Source organism: Danio rerio, chromosome 14 (assembly GCF_052040795.2).
Source record: "Danio rerio strain M-AB ecotype USA chromosome 14, GRCz13ab, whole genome shotgun sequence".
In the NCBI taxonomy this organism is placed as follows: Eukaryota; Metazoa; Chordata; class Actinopteri; order Cypriniformes; family Danionidae; genus Danio; species Danio rerio.
In genome coordinates, this window is record NC_141034.1 from 8,755,001 (window position 1) to 8,771,634 (window position 16,634).

At 40.3% G+C, this 16,634-nt stretch overlaps 1 protein-coding gene across 8 annotated transcripts in view; it reads left to right on the plus strand.

Annotated features, from left to right (window-relative positions):
* psd2 (pleckstrin and Sec7 domain containing 2) overlaps positions 1-16,634 on the plus strand; it is a 197,712-nt gene that overhangs the window by 77,268 nt on the left and 103,810 nt on the right. For 2 of the 8 annotated variants that reach the window (XR_015507044.1, XM_087281066.1), the window contains exon 1: positions 8,965-9,197. The exons of 5 other annotated variants lie outside the window; for them this stretch is intronic. The gene's annotated coding sequence lies outside the window, so the exon portion shown is untranslated. Of the gene's footprint in view, positions 1-8,962; positions 9,198-16,634 lie in introns of those variants that run through there. One more of the 8 variants, XM_087281069.1, reaches the window with a different exon arrangement.

Sequence of the window (16,634 nt, forward strand, 5' to 3'; positions counted from 1 at the left end):
CGACGTGTCATTCAGTCTGCACTTGCTCCGTCATCTTGAAGCCTGTATTTGAGATGTAACCCGTTATGCATAGAAAAACAGTATATTACGCAGCCGGCTGTATGTGGGTGAGGTAGACAACATCGATATATTTAGCGCACTGCAGCTCCCGAGAGAGTTAAATCCGCGTGCTGATCATTTGTAATGGTCAGTCTTTGTGTGTGTATGTGTGTGTGTGTGCGCGCGCCCGCGTCTGAAGAGGGTTAGTGGGTCACGCAGACGTCCAGTATCCAGACTGCAAAGAGATGGAGATGGAGATGCAGTGTGATTGTGATACAGTGACTCTCTTTTGTGTTAATAGCACGAGACAGGTAGATCGGGTAGTCTGACCTGCGTTGTCTGGATGAAAATACCTCATATTTGTATAGAAAAAATAACATAATTATATAAGAATCCCTGATAAATATTGCTATAAACAATTTTGTTTGTTGTTTGACGTAGCAAGGTAATTTTCCAGCATTTCTTTATATTTATGTCTTATTTCTTCAACTTTAACCTAATTAACCTCCTTGAAAAAGCACTTAAAACTAAATACTAGTATCTAGCATAATAACTAGTCAGTTTGTTCTGTTATCATGGCAAAAACTAACATTTTTAAATAAATATTCAAATATTTCCCAGGTGCTGTTTAACAGAGCAGTACATTTTTAAAAAAAATAGTCTTTGGGACGAGGCAGTGGCGCAGTAGGTAGTCGCAAGAAGGTCGCTGAGTCACTGGTTTAAACCTCGGCTCAGTTGGTGTTTCTGTGTGGAGTTTGCATGTTCTCCCTGCCTTCGTGTGGGTTTCCTACGGGTGCTCCGGTTTCCCCCACAGTCCAAAGACATGCGGTACAGGTGAATTGGGTAGGCTAAATTGTCCGTAGTGTATGAATGTGTGTGTGAATGTGTGTGTGGATGTTTCCCAGAGATGGGTTGCGGCTGGAAGGGCATCCGCTGTGTAAAAACTTGCTGGATAAGTTGGCGGTTCATTCCGCTGTATAGACCCCGGATTAATAAAGGGACTAAGCCGACAAGAAAATGAATGAATGAGTAATAGTCTTTGCCATGATAACAGAACAGACAATTTGAGTTATTTTGCTAGATACAATATTTAGTTATCTCACTAGAGGATTTTGACTTAACTGTAGATGGATAGTTATACAAAGCAGAGGTGTACATTCATTCATTCATTTTCTTTTCGGCTTAGGCCCTTTATTAATCTGGGGTCGCCACAGCAGAATGAACTGCCAACTTATCCAGCATATGTTTTACGCAGCGGATGCCCTTCTAAACATGCATACACACTTATTCACACTCACACACTACTGACAACATAGACTACCCAATTCACCTGTACCACATGTTTTTGAATTGTGGGGGAAACCAGAGCACCCGGAGGAAACCAATGCGAACGCAGGGAGAACATGCAAACTCCACACAGAAACGTCAACTGACCCAGCCAAGGCTCGAACCAGAGACCTTCTTGCTGTGAGGCGACAGCACTACCTAATGCACCAATGCGTTGCCTGTACCAAAACATTACATTGAAATACCAACACAATCTCACGGCAATTCGTAACTTTTTCATTTAGTGGCTAATTCGTATGAATTCGTACGATCTAATTCGTACAATTTAGTACGATTTGCTTATCCCCCAATGATGGTTGGGGTTAGGGGTGGGGTCAGGTGCCACGCCTCCTTTTTAAAATCGTACCATTTCGTACGACTGAACTCGTACGAATTCGTACGAATTAGCCACTAAACTGGCAAAACGTAAAATACTTACGTTTTCTCGTGAGATCAGGCTGGAAATACTGTTATAATCTAATTAGTGTTGATGTAAACAGTAATTCATAAAATATTATTAAAGCCAAGAATCATCTTACTGTTATGGTAATATCATTATAAACTCACCTTCATGTTGTTTCAAAAACACACAAGACCTACACTCACTTGCAACTTTATCAGGTACACCTGACTAGTACCAGGTTGGACCCTCGTTTGCCTTCAGAACTGCCCTAAGCCTTCGTGGCAAATATTTAACAAGGCACTGGCAATATTCCTCAGAGATTTTGGTTCATATTGACATGATAGCATCATGCAGTTGCTGTAAATTTGTCGGCTGCACATCCATGATGCCAATCTCCCGTTCCTCCACATCCCAAAGGTTCTCTATTGGATTAAGGTCTGGTCACTGTGGAGGCCATTCGAGAGCAGTAAACTCATTGTCATGTTCAAGAAATTAGTCTGAGATGATTCACGCTTTATGACACGGTGCGTTATCCTGCTGGAAGTAGCCATCAGAAGATGGGTACACTGTGGTCATAACGGGATAGACATGGTCAGCAACAATATCTAGGTAGGCTGTGGCGTTGACACGATGCTCAATTGGTACTAATGGGCCCAAATTGTGCCAAGAAAATATCCCCCACCCCATTACACAACCACCACCAGCCTGAACTGTTGATACAATACAGGATGGCTCCCGCCGCTCACTGGATATTTCCTCTTTTTTTTCAGACCATTCTCTGTAAACCCTAGAGATTGTGCATGAAAATCCCAGTAGATCAGCAGTTTCTGAAATACTCAGACCAGCATGTCTGGCACCAACAATTATGCCACATTCAAAGTCACTTAAATCACATTTCTTCCCCATTCTGATGCTCGGTTTGAACTGCCGCATATTGTCTTGACCATGTCTACATGCCTTAATGAATTGAGTTTGCCTCCATGTGATTGGCTGATTAGAAATTTGCGTTAACAAGCGGTTAGACAGGTGTACCTAATAAAGTAGCCGGAGAATTTATATTTACTCATCTTCAAACCACAAATAACTTCTGTGCGCCCATTTCAAGTCTGTTCCACTAAATTTCAGTCCATTCAAAAGAGAAAAATCTGTTTAATGATTGTTTGTACTGTCTATTCCAAATTAACGTCTGCTGATGAGACTCAATGGCTTTATATAATGACAGATTTGCAGCGCAGATCATTACGTTCCTAATAAGAAGGTTATTAACTAGGGATGTAACGGTGTTGTAAATACAGTCATACCACAATATTAATTTTTTTCGATATTACTGTAGTCGCATGACTCGGTAAAACTATAGGTCTTCTGAGAAAATTTGCTCAGGCGAATGAAGCGAACGGGAGGTACCGGAAACTACAATTCCCATCAGCCCAGGCTTGGCCATAATCCCTTGCGGTCTGTTGTCGCTACAGATCCAGTAATGCGGAAATGGAGTGTGCTGCTAGAAGCGGGGATCAAAAAGAGCTGGAAAACCTTAAAGCGGGTGTTGTCGCCGCGCGCGTACTGAATAGTGGTGTTGTCGCACGAGTTCTTATCAGCTGTGTTGTCGCGCGCGTACTGAATAGCGGTGTTGTCACGCGAGTTCTTATCAGCTGTGTTGTCGCGCGAGTTCTTATCAGCTGTGTTGTCGCGCGCGTACTGTAAAGCGGGGACGGAGGGTATGTCGCGTCGCGGGGGCACTTTTGATCATTTTGGAAGGGAACTTTCTATCCAAGACTAAAAAGGGCATGTGCACTGCACAGGTTGAGCCCTGTGTGTGCACGTGCCTGCAAGTTGAGGAATACGACTAATAATCAGTCATGGGGACTGCAGAAACACAGCACACTGTTCAGATTGATGCAGACATGAGATCTCTATCTCACTCATGGTTTGTCCTCTCAAGTGGGGGAAAGACAATGCACAACGTTACCCACTGCTGTCAACCTGGGCCAAGTCATATCTCTCTTGTCCCAGAAACCTCAGTCCCAAATGAGAGGGGTTTTTTCTGTTGCAGGGGACATTGTAAATACCCAGAGATACCAGCTTTTACCAGATTATATTTATATGATAATTTTCCTTTAAACCCATCTCTATCTAAGTGAGTGAGTGATTAAATGTTGAATGTGATGAGTTTTCAACACTACTAAATTGAAACTTAATTTTTTTACATGGTTTAATATTTTTTTGTTATTAAAATTGAAGTTCCTGTTTCAAAGCTTACAGATAGATGGCTAATTTGTATGTCATTGACACTTTTGGCAATTTTTTGGAGTATTTTTATAAGTTTTGTTTTTTCCTGTAAATGATTCAATAAATACCGTACCGTGCCATTCATACCGAGGTATTACCGTACCGTGAAATTCTGATACCGTTACATCCCTATTATTAACTGATTTAAATATGTCATTATATCACGTCCGATTACCTTAAATCACACCAGTTAAGGCCCCTTTTTAAATGGTCAGAACTGGTCAAGATGACAGTCTGCTGTTATAACTGCAGATTTTCCCGTCTTGAGGTGGTCAGTGCGGCTTGTGTTCTCCTTTGTTCATCATGATGCAGACCCTGCTGTGTGTTCAACCTCCATCCCAGAGGAAATACAGCTGCATTTTTTATTCAATCAATAAATGATGTGAGATTTGAAGGATAGCTCACACAAAACTGAAAATACTGAAAAGTAAGTGACACCACTACCATTCACAGAGCTGTGTGGATAGTCTCTAACCAATGAAAGTGCTTCTGCATGATGGCGAATTGCAATTTTATCTACTTGTTGTTTTATGAGGGTCAACAACCAGCTTTTAGGTGCATTAGTAACACTTTTCGTTTTCACTGCGGTAACATCCTGAACCAATCATAGGTGGACAAAATAAATTTACTTGTTACTAGCTAGGGCAGTGGTTCTCAAAGTGGGGGTCAAGACCCCCTGGGGGGTCGCGGGACAATGAGATGGGGTCGCTTGGTGATTTACAAAAATATAATAAATTTGAATAAACTTTTATGATTACCATTGTTAATCCATAACCTACAGAAGATAAAAAATAGTTACATAAAAAAATACAGTATCCAAACAAAAAGCCATCAGCCTTTGGTTTTTTTTGTTGTTGTTGTTGTTGTTGTTGTTTACATTGGTTGCAACATTAGATTAATGACAAAGCAATAGTGTCAGTGCACAAGATTTTACAGCACTAGCTAAACTTTCTGACACCGTTACAGCACTCACGTACATTTAAAATACAAACAGGACACTAAACATGGAGTATGATGTGTAAGTGGCAGTCTCCAAAATTAAACCAAGAAAAGACTTGGGATGTAACTTAAATATTGTGCCCACCAGTCTAATTAGATGAGGTGAATATAAAATAATAATAATAAAAATGATATGAGACTGTTGCACTTTTTTGTGTTGTCAATATGCTTGTGTTTATATAGGCTGATTGGTTTGTGTGAGTGTTGTGTGCAACGTTTGTATGATTATAACCACTTACGAAAATAGTGGGGGTCGCGAGTCATTGGCATTGTTATTTTGGGGGTCCCAGGCTGAAAAGTTTGAGAACCCCTGAGCTACGGTATACTATAATAATTATTATTAATTCAGAGCTACACTACAGTATGCAGTATCATTTGGAAAAAAATATATAGCTGTATAATATACTTCCCTATACTTTTAAAAATGACTTTTGTTTCTTGTTCAAAGTTGTTGAAAGAACAAAATTCTTAAGTTTTTTGGGGGAACCAATTAATTATTTATGTTTAATCCACTTAAATTTTTACAAAAACAATTACGCTAACTTAATTGATTTGTGATAGGAGAGCATGAAGGAATTGTGTGGAACTCAGCATTTTTTACAGTGTTTATTTTCCTTTGCTATTCAGGTATTATTTATTCTAGTATGTTTTATTTATTTTTATTTGTTTTTCGTTTTAGATTTGGTGTACTGTGTTTGGAACTGCAATTAAGTACAGTAAACAACAGAACGGAACAATTATGCCCTATCTTTCATTGACAGTTTTATTATTCACCTAGACAAAATTGACTTGGAATAAAATTGGTTTAATTTAAAATATGTAAATAGTAATAACAAAAGAAAATGTCTAAAAAGCAAGTTTTGTCATGTAGCGTTTAGCTTAGCTTGCTACATTTTTCAGAGGGTAGCTTTTTATGTAGTTAATCTACATTTAGCTCACTACATTTTTCAGCGTTCTTCAAAATAGCTTTTAGGTTCAGCAGAAAAAAGAAATTCATACACTACCAAGTCTTGTCGTCAATCCCAATTTTAAGAGCAACAAATAATACCTTGACTTCTAGTTGATCAATTGGAAAAGTGGCAGAAGTTAGATTTTTTTGATGAATCATCTGTTGACCTGCATCCCATCATCAGAAATACTGCAGAAGACCTTTTGGAACCTGCATGGACCCAAGATTCTTACAGAAATCAGTCAAGTTTGGTGTAGGAAAAATCATGGTTTAGAGTTGCATTCAGTATTCAGGCGACAAGACTTTTGTCAGGTAGTGTAAAGCTTCATTCAAAAAAATATGTTTGTTGTTTGTTCAAGCTGCTTATATAAAAAGAGCTGAAACAACACAATTCTCGAGGTTTTTGGGGAACAACTTAATCGTTTTATGTTTAATCCACTTAAATTTGTAAAAACTTTTAAGTTAACTTATTTTCAAGGTTTCATGTTGTCCTATCACAAATTGATTGGGTAGAACCCAGCATTTTTTACAGTGTTTGGAACCACTCTAGGGCAACGTAATAATGAGTACATCCCCATTTTTGGGTAAACTATGCTTTTAAGCCAAAGCTGTCTCAAATTATGAACACACATACAGTAAAGCGAATAGATTTCACCATCAAAATATGGCAGGACAGCCAAAAGGTGGAGGCAGATCTCTCTGAATGAGCTCTGGAGGATTTTTTTGAGGGTGGCAGTGATTGAATAGAGGATTACATGTTGATCTGAAGATAAGACTCTCTTTGACTTGATCAGGGATGGATGGTGTGTGTGCGTGTGTGTTTGTGAAGAGGTCTGTAGTGTATGAGTGTCAGACTGAGTGTGGTGTGTGGACTGAAGGTGACGGACAGGTCCAGGGAAAGTAATTAAACACAATTGATCGCCCCGAAGACGCCACTGTTCTGCTGACAATAAAGGAAGTCGCTCAGTCAGTCAAGTGCACACAAACACACTTGCTGTCTAATGATCAGACACATTTTTTTGTATATTGATAAAGATAGTCATTATAACCAAATCCATAATGCTACCTCCTAAAGGAAATCTTTCACCGTTTTCAAATAAGCGGTTCATAATTGTACTTTCAAATTGAGATCATAGATGGTTGTTGGATATTAATGCACAGATGAATCTGAATTGATTGCTTTAATTCATAGATGGATTGTTTATTGTGATTAAAGAAACAGTTGAACAGGTTAACTGAAAAGATTAGCAAAATGTTAAGAAACAATAAGATTTCATAAAATTTAGTGGAGTAAACAATATTTTATTATGGCGGCTTGATAAAGCCAACACACATTAATACTATACATAAACTTCTGATTCTTATTGATATAAGACCAATTTTAAAGTCTATTTTCTCTAAAACCTTTCAAGCAAATCCCTTCAAACTCACGTCAGACCACAAAACCGGTCTGACTCAGGCTGCTATATCTTTTCTAACTGATCTGACTTTCGGTTTTCGTAAATCTGACGAAAATAAATTCGTAAAAGTCCCATTGACTTAACATTGAACCAAATTTTGTGACCTCATATCTCCTAGAGAGCCGGTGTCCTGCTGAGTTTAGCTCCAACTTGCTTTAACATACCTGTCAGAAACTTTCTAGTGTATCTACTAAGGGTGTACTCACACTATGTTCAGCCGAACCATGTCCAGGCTTGTTTCCCGGTTCGTTTGACAAGTGTGAGTGCTCCGAATCGTGCTCGGTGCGGTTCAGTTGGCTGGCCTTAGCGCAGTTGGAAGATGTGGTGCAGAGCATGGTTCGGTTGGGCTTTGGCGCAGTGCACTTAAAGTGTGAGTGCAAAGCGTACCTAAGCCCGAAACTGATAATGCGACGTCATTTTTTAGAGACCTTCACATTGATTTAATAATAATTCTTATTTATTAATGATTGTGAACTGTCATAGTTTATCAAAGATACAAACCCCCGTTGCACATCCGCTGCACCTTCAGTAAACCTCCTAATATGTGCAGATACTAGAATTTAGCTTAAAGTGACATTTAAAGGCTTAACTTGGTTAATTAGGCAAGTAATAGTAATTAGGGAAGTCATTGTATAACAGAGGTTTGTTGTATAACGAGGAGTCTGACAGAGGGATCCATTTGCAGTATATTTATTAAACACAGTTTAATAACAAGCACACAGTATGCACTAGTGTGCAAACTCACATAAAATGTAGTAAAACTGGATCAATAGGCTGGCGGCTGATTGTCAAGGACCATGATAGCAGGCATGGGACAGAGGCAGGCGGCGTGGATCAAAGTCAATAAACAAGGCCGGGTTCGAGGCAGGCGGTGTGGATCAAAGTCGAGGTACAAGGCAAGGTAAGGTCAAGGAACAGTCCAGGTAATAACGGGGAGATCAGGCAAGGATATGGAACACTCAGAAATGTCAGCAGGGCAGAACAAGACTTCGCACTGGGGTGAGTGTTTGGGCTGCATATATGTGTGTGCGTGGGTGATCAGTGTGATGTGCTGCAGGTGTGTTGCAATCAGTGTTTGAGGATGACGTAATGTTAAAAGTCCGGTGATGATGACCTCTGCTGGCCAGCGAAGGGTATGACTGGGACTGAGTCGGTGACATTTGTTCTGTAGACTATCAAAATAAATTGCTTATAATATTACCCTTAAAATGGTTTTTAAAAAAATCTAAAACTGCTTTTATTCTAGCCAAAATAAAACAAATAAGACTTTCTCCATAAGAAAAAATATTACCAGACAATCTGTGAAAAATGCCTTGGTCTGTTAAACATCATTTGGGAAATATTTAAAAAAGAAACTAACATTCACTGTAGGGCGAATCATTTTGACTTCAACTGTAGATATACAGTATCATTACTAATCCCAATATTGACACACATGCACGCACATACTCATACGTCACCCGTGGGTGAGAGATCTGTCATGTTTAGTAGGCGTGTGCTGAGCTGCGGGAGGAATTATGGGTATCTGTCAGTCACAGATCACACAGGCTCTCAGGAATAGTTTGTGTGAACCGTATTTGACTGCAGCTGAGCCAGCCAGTATGTGATAGAGTCATGCATGTGAGTCTTCATATGAAAAGATCATCTAAGGGGCGAGATAGACTTTGGGTTCGAGCGCCTATGCAGAATGTCAAACATTAACCACGTCTGTTTGAATGAGGAGCTGAGGTCAAAGGTAACTTTCCGTGAGCCTCTTTTGCTAAATGTCACATCAAAATGTTTTAAAATTCCCATGTCGCAAGCGTTTAGGGTGGGTGTAGACCTTTCCAGAAGGATGACACAGGAGAAAGGTTGTAATAATATAGAAAACAACACACAAATTCACGCACTGTTGACCTAATTCAATCGCAATAATGTGTAACTGGTATGATGAAGATGAATTGGTGTGCTTTCTGTCAAACTGCACTGAATGTAGAGGTGAGGAGATTTGATTTGTTGCCTAATGTAATGGCAGTTTGGGCTTTAGAGCTTTAATGTAATGGAAACTTGGTTTATTTTACTGCGGTTTGATTCAATCAGATGTTCTGCAATAGAAAGCTTTAAACGTCTCTGTCTGAGCTGCAGAAAAGAGAGCCCGAGCTTCACGTTTAACTCGGAGAATACTGGATTCTTCCTCTGAAAGGGAGAGGGATTTTCTGTACATGCATGCTGTTTATATTCCAGCCCGTGTTTGTGTGTCTGTCCAGTTGGCTTGATCTGGCAGATGAGTATTACATTGAGTGTCATGATGTGCCACTAAGCATCTGCCCTGTTCACTGGGTTTAATGATGCCAGTGGTCATAATATGAGTTTAAGGGTATTTTCGCATTTTGCAGGTTTGCTTTGATTTAAAGTGTGTTATTGGCACAATTGTTTTGTTATCGTGAAGTGTGAACGCTACTATTTAATCCCTGGAGCGCACCAAATAATCTTTGGTGTAACTGCTTTGTTATTGTGGATTGCAAATGCTGCCATTCGAACCCTGGTCCATGCCATAGAAATTGGTATAATTGCTTTGTCATTGTGCAGTGTAAACACTGCCATTTGAACACTGGTGCAGACCAAACAAACTCTGGTGTAATTGCATTGTTATAATTGATTGTTAATGCTGCAATCTAATCTCTGGTGCATGCCAAATAAGCTCTGGCGCAATTGCTTTGTTATCATGGTGTATAAATTCTGCCATCCAAACCCTGGTGCACACCAGACAAACTCTAGTGTAACTGCTTGGTTATTGTGGGTTGCAAATTCTGCCATTTAGTCCCTGATGTGCACCAAACAAACTCTGCTGTAACTGCTTCATTATGGGGTAGTGTGAACGCTGCCATTCGAACCTTGGTCCACACCAAACTAACTCTGTTGTAATTGCATTGATATTGTGTAGTGTAAACACTGCCATTTGAACACTGGTGCAGACCAAACTAACTCTGGTGTAATTGCATTGTTATAATTGATTATTAATGCTGCAATCTAATCCCTGGTGCATGCCAAACAAGCTCTGGTGTAACTGCTTGGTTATTGTGGGTTGCAAATGCTGCCATTTGGACCCTGACGTGAACAAAACAAACTCTGGTGTAACTGCTTGGTTATTGTGGGTTGCAAATGCTGCCATTTGGACCCTGACGTGAACAAAACAAACTCTGGTGTAACTGCATTATTATCGGGTAGTGTGAACGCTGCCATTCGAACCTTGGTCCACACCAAACAAACTCAGTTGTAATTGCTTTGTTATCATGAAATTTAAACCCTGCAATCTGAATCCTGGTGCACACCAAACAAACTTGGGTGCAATTACATTGATATTGTGTAGTGTGAACACTGCCATCCAAACCCTGGTGTAAACCAAACAAACTCTGGTGTAATTATGTAATTACTTTGTTATTGTGGGTTTTAAACTCTGCCATCTCAACCCTGGTCTACACCAAACAAACTTGAGTGTAACTGCTTTGTTATCGCGGAGTGTGAACACTGCCATCCTAACCCTGTTGCACACCAAACAAAATCTGGTGTAATTGCTTTGTTACTGTGGAGTGTAACGAGTTCCATTTGAACCCTGGTGCACACCAAACAAACTTAGGTGCAATTGCATTGATATTGTGTAGTGTGAATACTGCCATCAGAACCCTAGTGCACACCAAACAATCATGAGTGTATCTGCTTTATTATTGTGGAGCATAAACGCTGCCAGCCGAACTCTAATGTGCACCAAACAAAGTCTGGTGTAACTGCTTTATTGTCATGGTGTGTAAAATCTGTCATCCCTAAACCCTGGTGCACACCAAACAAACACTGGTGTAACTGCTTTGTTATCGGGAAGTGTAAACATTGCAATCAGATCCCTGGTGTGCAACAAACTAACTCTGGTGTAATTGCTTTGTCAGTGTGGAGTGTAAATGCTGCCATTTGAACTCTGGTGCTCACCAAACAAACTTGGGTGCAATTGCATTGATATTGTGTAGTGTGAACACTGCCATACAAACCCTGGTGCACACCAAACAAACTGGTGTAATTGCTTTGTTATTATGGTGTGTAAATTCTGGCATCCAAACCCAAGTGCTTGGTTATTGTGGTTTGCAAATGCTGCCATTTGGACCCTGGTGTGCACCAAACAAACTTAGTTGTAATTGCTTTGTTATCATGGAATGTGAACTCTAACATCTGATCCCTGGTTCACACCAAACAAACTTGGGTGCAATTGCATTGATATTGTGGAGTGTGAATACTGCCATGCGAACCATGTTGCACACCAAACAAACTCTGGTGTCACTGCTGTATTATCGGGAAGTGTGAACGCTGCCATCAGAACCCTGGTGCACACCAAACAAACTCTGGTGTCACTGCTTTGTTATCGGGAATTGAGAACGCTGCTATCCTTAAACCCTGGTGGACACCAAACAAACTGTGTTGTTTTTTACTTTCTTATTGTGCATTGCAAATGCTGCCCTCTGAACCCTGATGCACACCAAACAAACTCTGGTGTAACTGCTTCTTTATCAGGAAGTGTAAACATTGCAATCAGATCCCTGGTGTGCAACAAACAAACTCTGGTGCAATTGCATTGCTATTTGTAGTGTGAACACTGCCATCTGAACTCTGGTGTACACCAAACAAACTCTGGTGTTGCTGTTTTGTAATTGTGCATTGCAAATGCTGTCATCTGAATCCCGGTCCACACCAAACAAACTTGGGTCCAATTGCTTTGGTGTTGTGTAGTGTGAACACTGCCATCCAAACCCTTATGTGCACCAAAAAAATAAAAATAAAACTCCAGTGTAATTGCAGTGTTATAATGGATTGCAAATGTTTCTGTCTCAATACCGGTGTGCACCAAACAAACTTTAGTGTAATTGCATTGTGATTATTGTCTGCCATTCAATCCTTGGTGTGCACCAAACAAGCTCTGGCTGTCATCGTCCTGTACTTTGTCGCCGTTCTCCTAGAGTAGGGCTCACTAAACTTGCTCCTGGAGGTCCGGTGTCCTGCAGATTTTAGCTCCAACCATAATCAAACACATCTGAATAAGCTAAGCTAATCAAGGTCTTACTAGGTATACTTGAAACACCCAGGCATGTGTGTTGAGGCAAGCTGGAGCTGGAGCAAGCTGGACCTCCAGGAGCCTTAGAGGCTGCCCCCTTGCTTTAATTTTTCATTGTGCGTTCTTGTTTACCTAATTTCAATTACCTGTGTCTTGTTCCAGACAGTTATTTAAGAGGTCACTCTTTCTCCTTTCCTCACTCGGTTTTTGATTCAGAACACTGTGGGTTTGCCTTGCATTCCCTTGGCCTTCTGATCATCGTCTAGTAAGATTCTTTTGATTTTTACTTGTTGTTTGTTACCTAATTTTGCTCTTGTGTCTCCTCTCATGGAGTTTTCTTTGTATATTTGATACTCTGTTAAAGAACCCTCCTGTATACCTCATCAGAGAAGAACCTTAGTTGACCTTAGTTTTGCTACCTCATGCTGAAAAGAATCTAAGGGTGCTTTCACACCTGTGAATCGATTCAGTTGTTCCGAAACAGAGATTACAATTGTTACATTGTTGCTCTTTGCCCTTGGAGCGGTTCGCTTTCACACTGCAAAGTTTCTAATCGGACCAAAAGAGCTAAAACAAGTCACGTGCGAGTAAACTCTCTTCACATTGGTCAGAGTGTCAGGGTTTATTTTGCAGTGTCCCGCTAAGCTGTCAGGAGAGGTGGTGGTTTGGTGGTGATTGACAGGGTGCGCGCGCGCAACGTGTCTGAGGAGAGACGCGGTGGGGAAGGGTTAGAAGGGTGCTCGACGATGCCTATTTGAGGACCTGGAGGGAGACGCGAGATTACCGGGAGATCATCACTCGTTTGGGGGCATCCGGAGACTTGCGAAACTTCCCGCCCTACCCATAATTCTCTCTTCATATAGCCGTAAGCCTATTACATATCCATAGAACACTGTGATATAACCGCGCTCGGATCGGATCGCTTTTTTCACTGCGATCGAACCGCTCCAGGGTTCGTTTCAATCGAGCCGAGACCACCTCATTCAAACGATCACAGAGCGATTACTTTGGCGCGGAACAGAGCGCGATTGCCCTGTTCACATATGCCAAACGAACCGCGCTAACTGGGCAAACGAGATACGTTCCGAAACAAAAGTGTAGGTGTGAAAGCACTCTAAGTTGATGTTTTTTTTGTTTGTTTTGTTTGTTCCCTTGTTTTTCTGGATCCCATGTCTGATTTTGAGTCTGATTCTGGGTTTGAGGCTCGTGCATGACACTGGTGTAATTTCTTTGTTATCATGGTGTGCAAAATTTCACCATTCGAGCCCTGTTGCACACCAAACAAACAGTATAACTGCTTTGTTATGATAGGTTGCAAATGCTGCCATCTAAACCCTGGTACACACCAAACAAACTCCAGTGTAATTGCATTGTCATCATGAATTGCAAATGTTGCTGTCTTAATACTTGTGCGCATCAAACAAATTTTAGCGTAATTGCATTGGGATCATTGACTGTGAACGTTGCCATTAATTCCCTGGTGTGCACCAAACAAGTTCTGGCTGTCATCATGATGCACTTTGTCTCCGTCCTCCTAGAGGTCCCTGTGTTCCCTCCTTTGCTTTACTGCTTCCTTGCGTGTCCTTGTTCACCTAATTTTGATCACCTGTGTTCCTGCCGGGGTTTTTAAGTGGTCACTTTTGGTTTGCCTTGCATTCCCTTGGCCTTTTGATCATCGTCTAGTAAGATTCTTTTGATTTTCCTTGTTGCTTATTTTTCTTGTTTCTCATAGAGTTTTCTTGTTGATGTATTTTTTGTTCCCTTCATAAATAGTTTTTTCTTAATTCCCTCTCTGAGTGTTTCGTTTGGGCCTATTCCCATCTGCCCCTGTGGGTCTGTGATAGATCTTACCAGTCTCCACACCAGAGAGCTGGGTTTGAGGCTCGTGCATGACACTGGTGTAATTGCTTTGTTATCACGGTGTGTCAATTCTGCCATCTGAACACTGGTGCACACTAAACAAACTCAGTGTTTCTCAACTACGTTTCTTGAGGCCCACCAACACTGCATGTTGTCTCCTTTCAAACTTGGGTTTTAATTGCTTTGTTTTTGAGGAAGTGTAAACATTGCAATCCGAACCCTGGTGTGTAACAAACAAACTCTGGTGCAATTGAATTGTTACTTGTAATGTGAACACTGCAATCTGAACCCAGGTACGCACTAAAAAGATTTTAGTGTAACTGCTTTATTACCAGGAAGTGTGAACACTGATACCGGACTCTGGTGCACACCACACATACTCTATTATAACTGCTTTATTATCTGGAAGTGTAAACGTTGCAATACGAACACTGGCACAAAACAAGCCAACTTTGTTGTTTCTGCTTTGTTATTGGTACAGTAAGTGTGAATGCTGCCATCCAAACTCAAAAACAAACTTCAACGGACATGTGAACAGAACTGAAGGCATCTAAATGATCTAAAAGCAGGACTCAATGTCCTGAAAAGGACAGCTTGCTCAAGCATATCTGTTTTTTTACTCGTCACATGTTGCCCATTAAAAGTACAGGCATTAAAATGGCCCTCTATCCACTAGATCTTCACTTTTGTACAATGGAGGAATTCCTGTAACGGTTTTGACCCGTTTTTGATACATTTATCAAGCTCTTCAAAAGAACTGAACTGAAAAAGTAACATTATCAATGCACAACAATACAGACCAGGAGACCAGGATTTGAAAGATCTGTTATATGAAACATAATATGTATTATTCTTTCAAATAAATGTTATAAATTAGAGTTTTTGCCGTGATTCCATAGAAGAAACATTTTGGGCTCCTTCAGTGAGCAGTACGGCATCATATTAGGACAGCTTGTTTTGGCAGCTTGGTTTCTGGCTGTTTTTGATGAAAGAAGGAAGGCTGTGTTTGAAATGTTGTCAGTTTTTACATGTCAAAAGATAAATTTGATTTCTTAATTCATGACCCATTGACTATCCAGAAACAATTACACACCATTGTTCACAATTTAAGGGTAAGAAGGATTTTTTTCATCCGTAAGTACTTATTCAACTCCGTTTTATAGTATTCAAAATATGCTGCATGGTGGCTCAGTGGTTAGCGCTGTCGCCTTACAGCAAGTCCCAGCTGGGTCCTTGCATTTCTGTGGGCATTTTGTAGTTTGGTGTGGGTTTCCTCCGGGTGCTCCATTTTCCCCCTCAGTCCAAAGACATGCGCTACAAGTGAATTGAATGAACTAAATTGATCGTAGTGTAAAAGTGTGTGTGTGAATAAGAATGTGTGGGTGTTTCCAGCCTGTCAGATCCCTGTCAGTTTAGTGGCTAATTCGTACAAATTCGTATGAGTTCAGTCGCATGAAAATGTATGATTTAAAAAAGGAGGTGTGGCACCTAACCCCACCCCTAACCCCAACCGTCATTGGGGGATGAGCAAATCGTATTAAATTGTACGAATTAGATTGTAAGAATTCATATGAATTAGCCACTGAATCAAAAAGTTACGAATTGCTGTGAGATTGTGTTGGTGTTTCCCAATACTTTGTTGTGGCTGGAAAGGCATCCGCTTTGTACAACATATACCAGAATAGTTGGCGGTTCATTCTGCTGTGGCAACCTCTGTAATAGAGACTGAATATTTAAAATATTATTTAAAATGCTGTTCAGTTGGACATTATTCAACAAATAATCTTGAAAATATGGATTTCATTTCCCCCCAAATTTTTAGCCGCTGTTGTTTTGTTGTCTTAACATTTAAAATAAAAATAAATGTTTAATGAGCACTAAATAGCCATATTAAACTAAATTTTACATCATAGGAATGATATAGCTGTATAAAAATATTACATTGATCCAGGAAAAGAGAAGAGTTGCGGTAAAATAATGAATAAAAAGGCTGTGGTCAAGTAAATAAATAAATTTAAAAAGTGTGACTGCTGAGAGCAACAGATTCTGCAGCTAGGGACAACGGCCCTCGCGGCCAAAAAACGGACCGGCCCACCGGGAATTCTCCCGGTCCTCCCGATTAGCCAATCCGGGCCTGCATTGATCATGGTAAAAGCACAAACAAAAAAACACTTAATGGCTTAATATAACTTAATTCATTACAACGTAACTAACTTAACTTAGATTGTAAAGAAATTC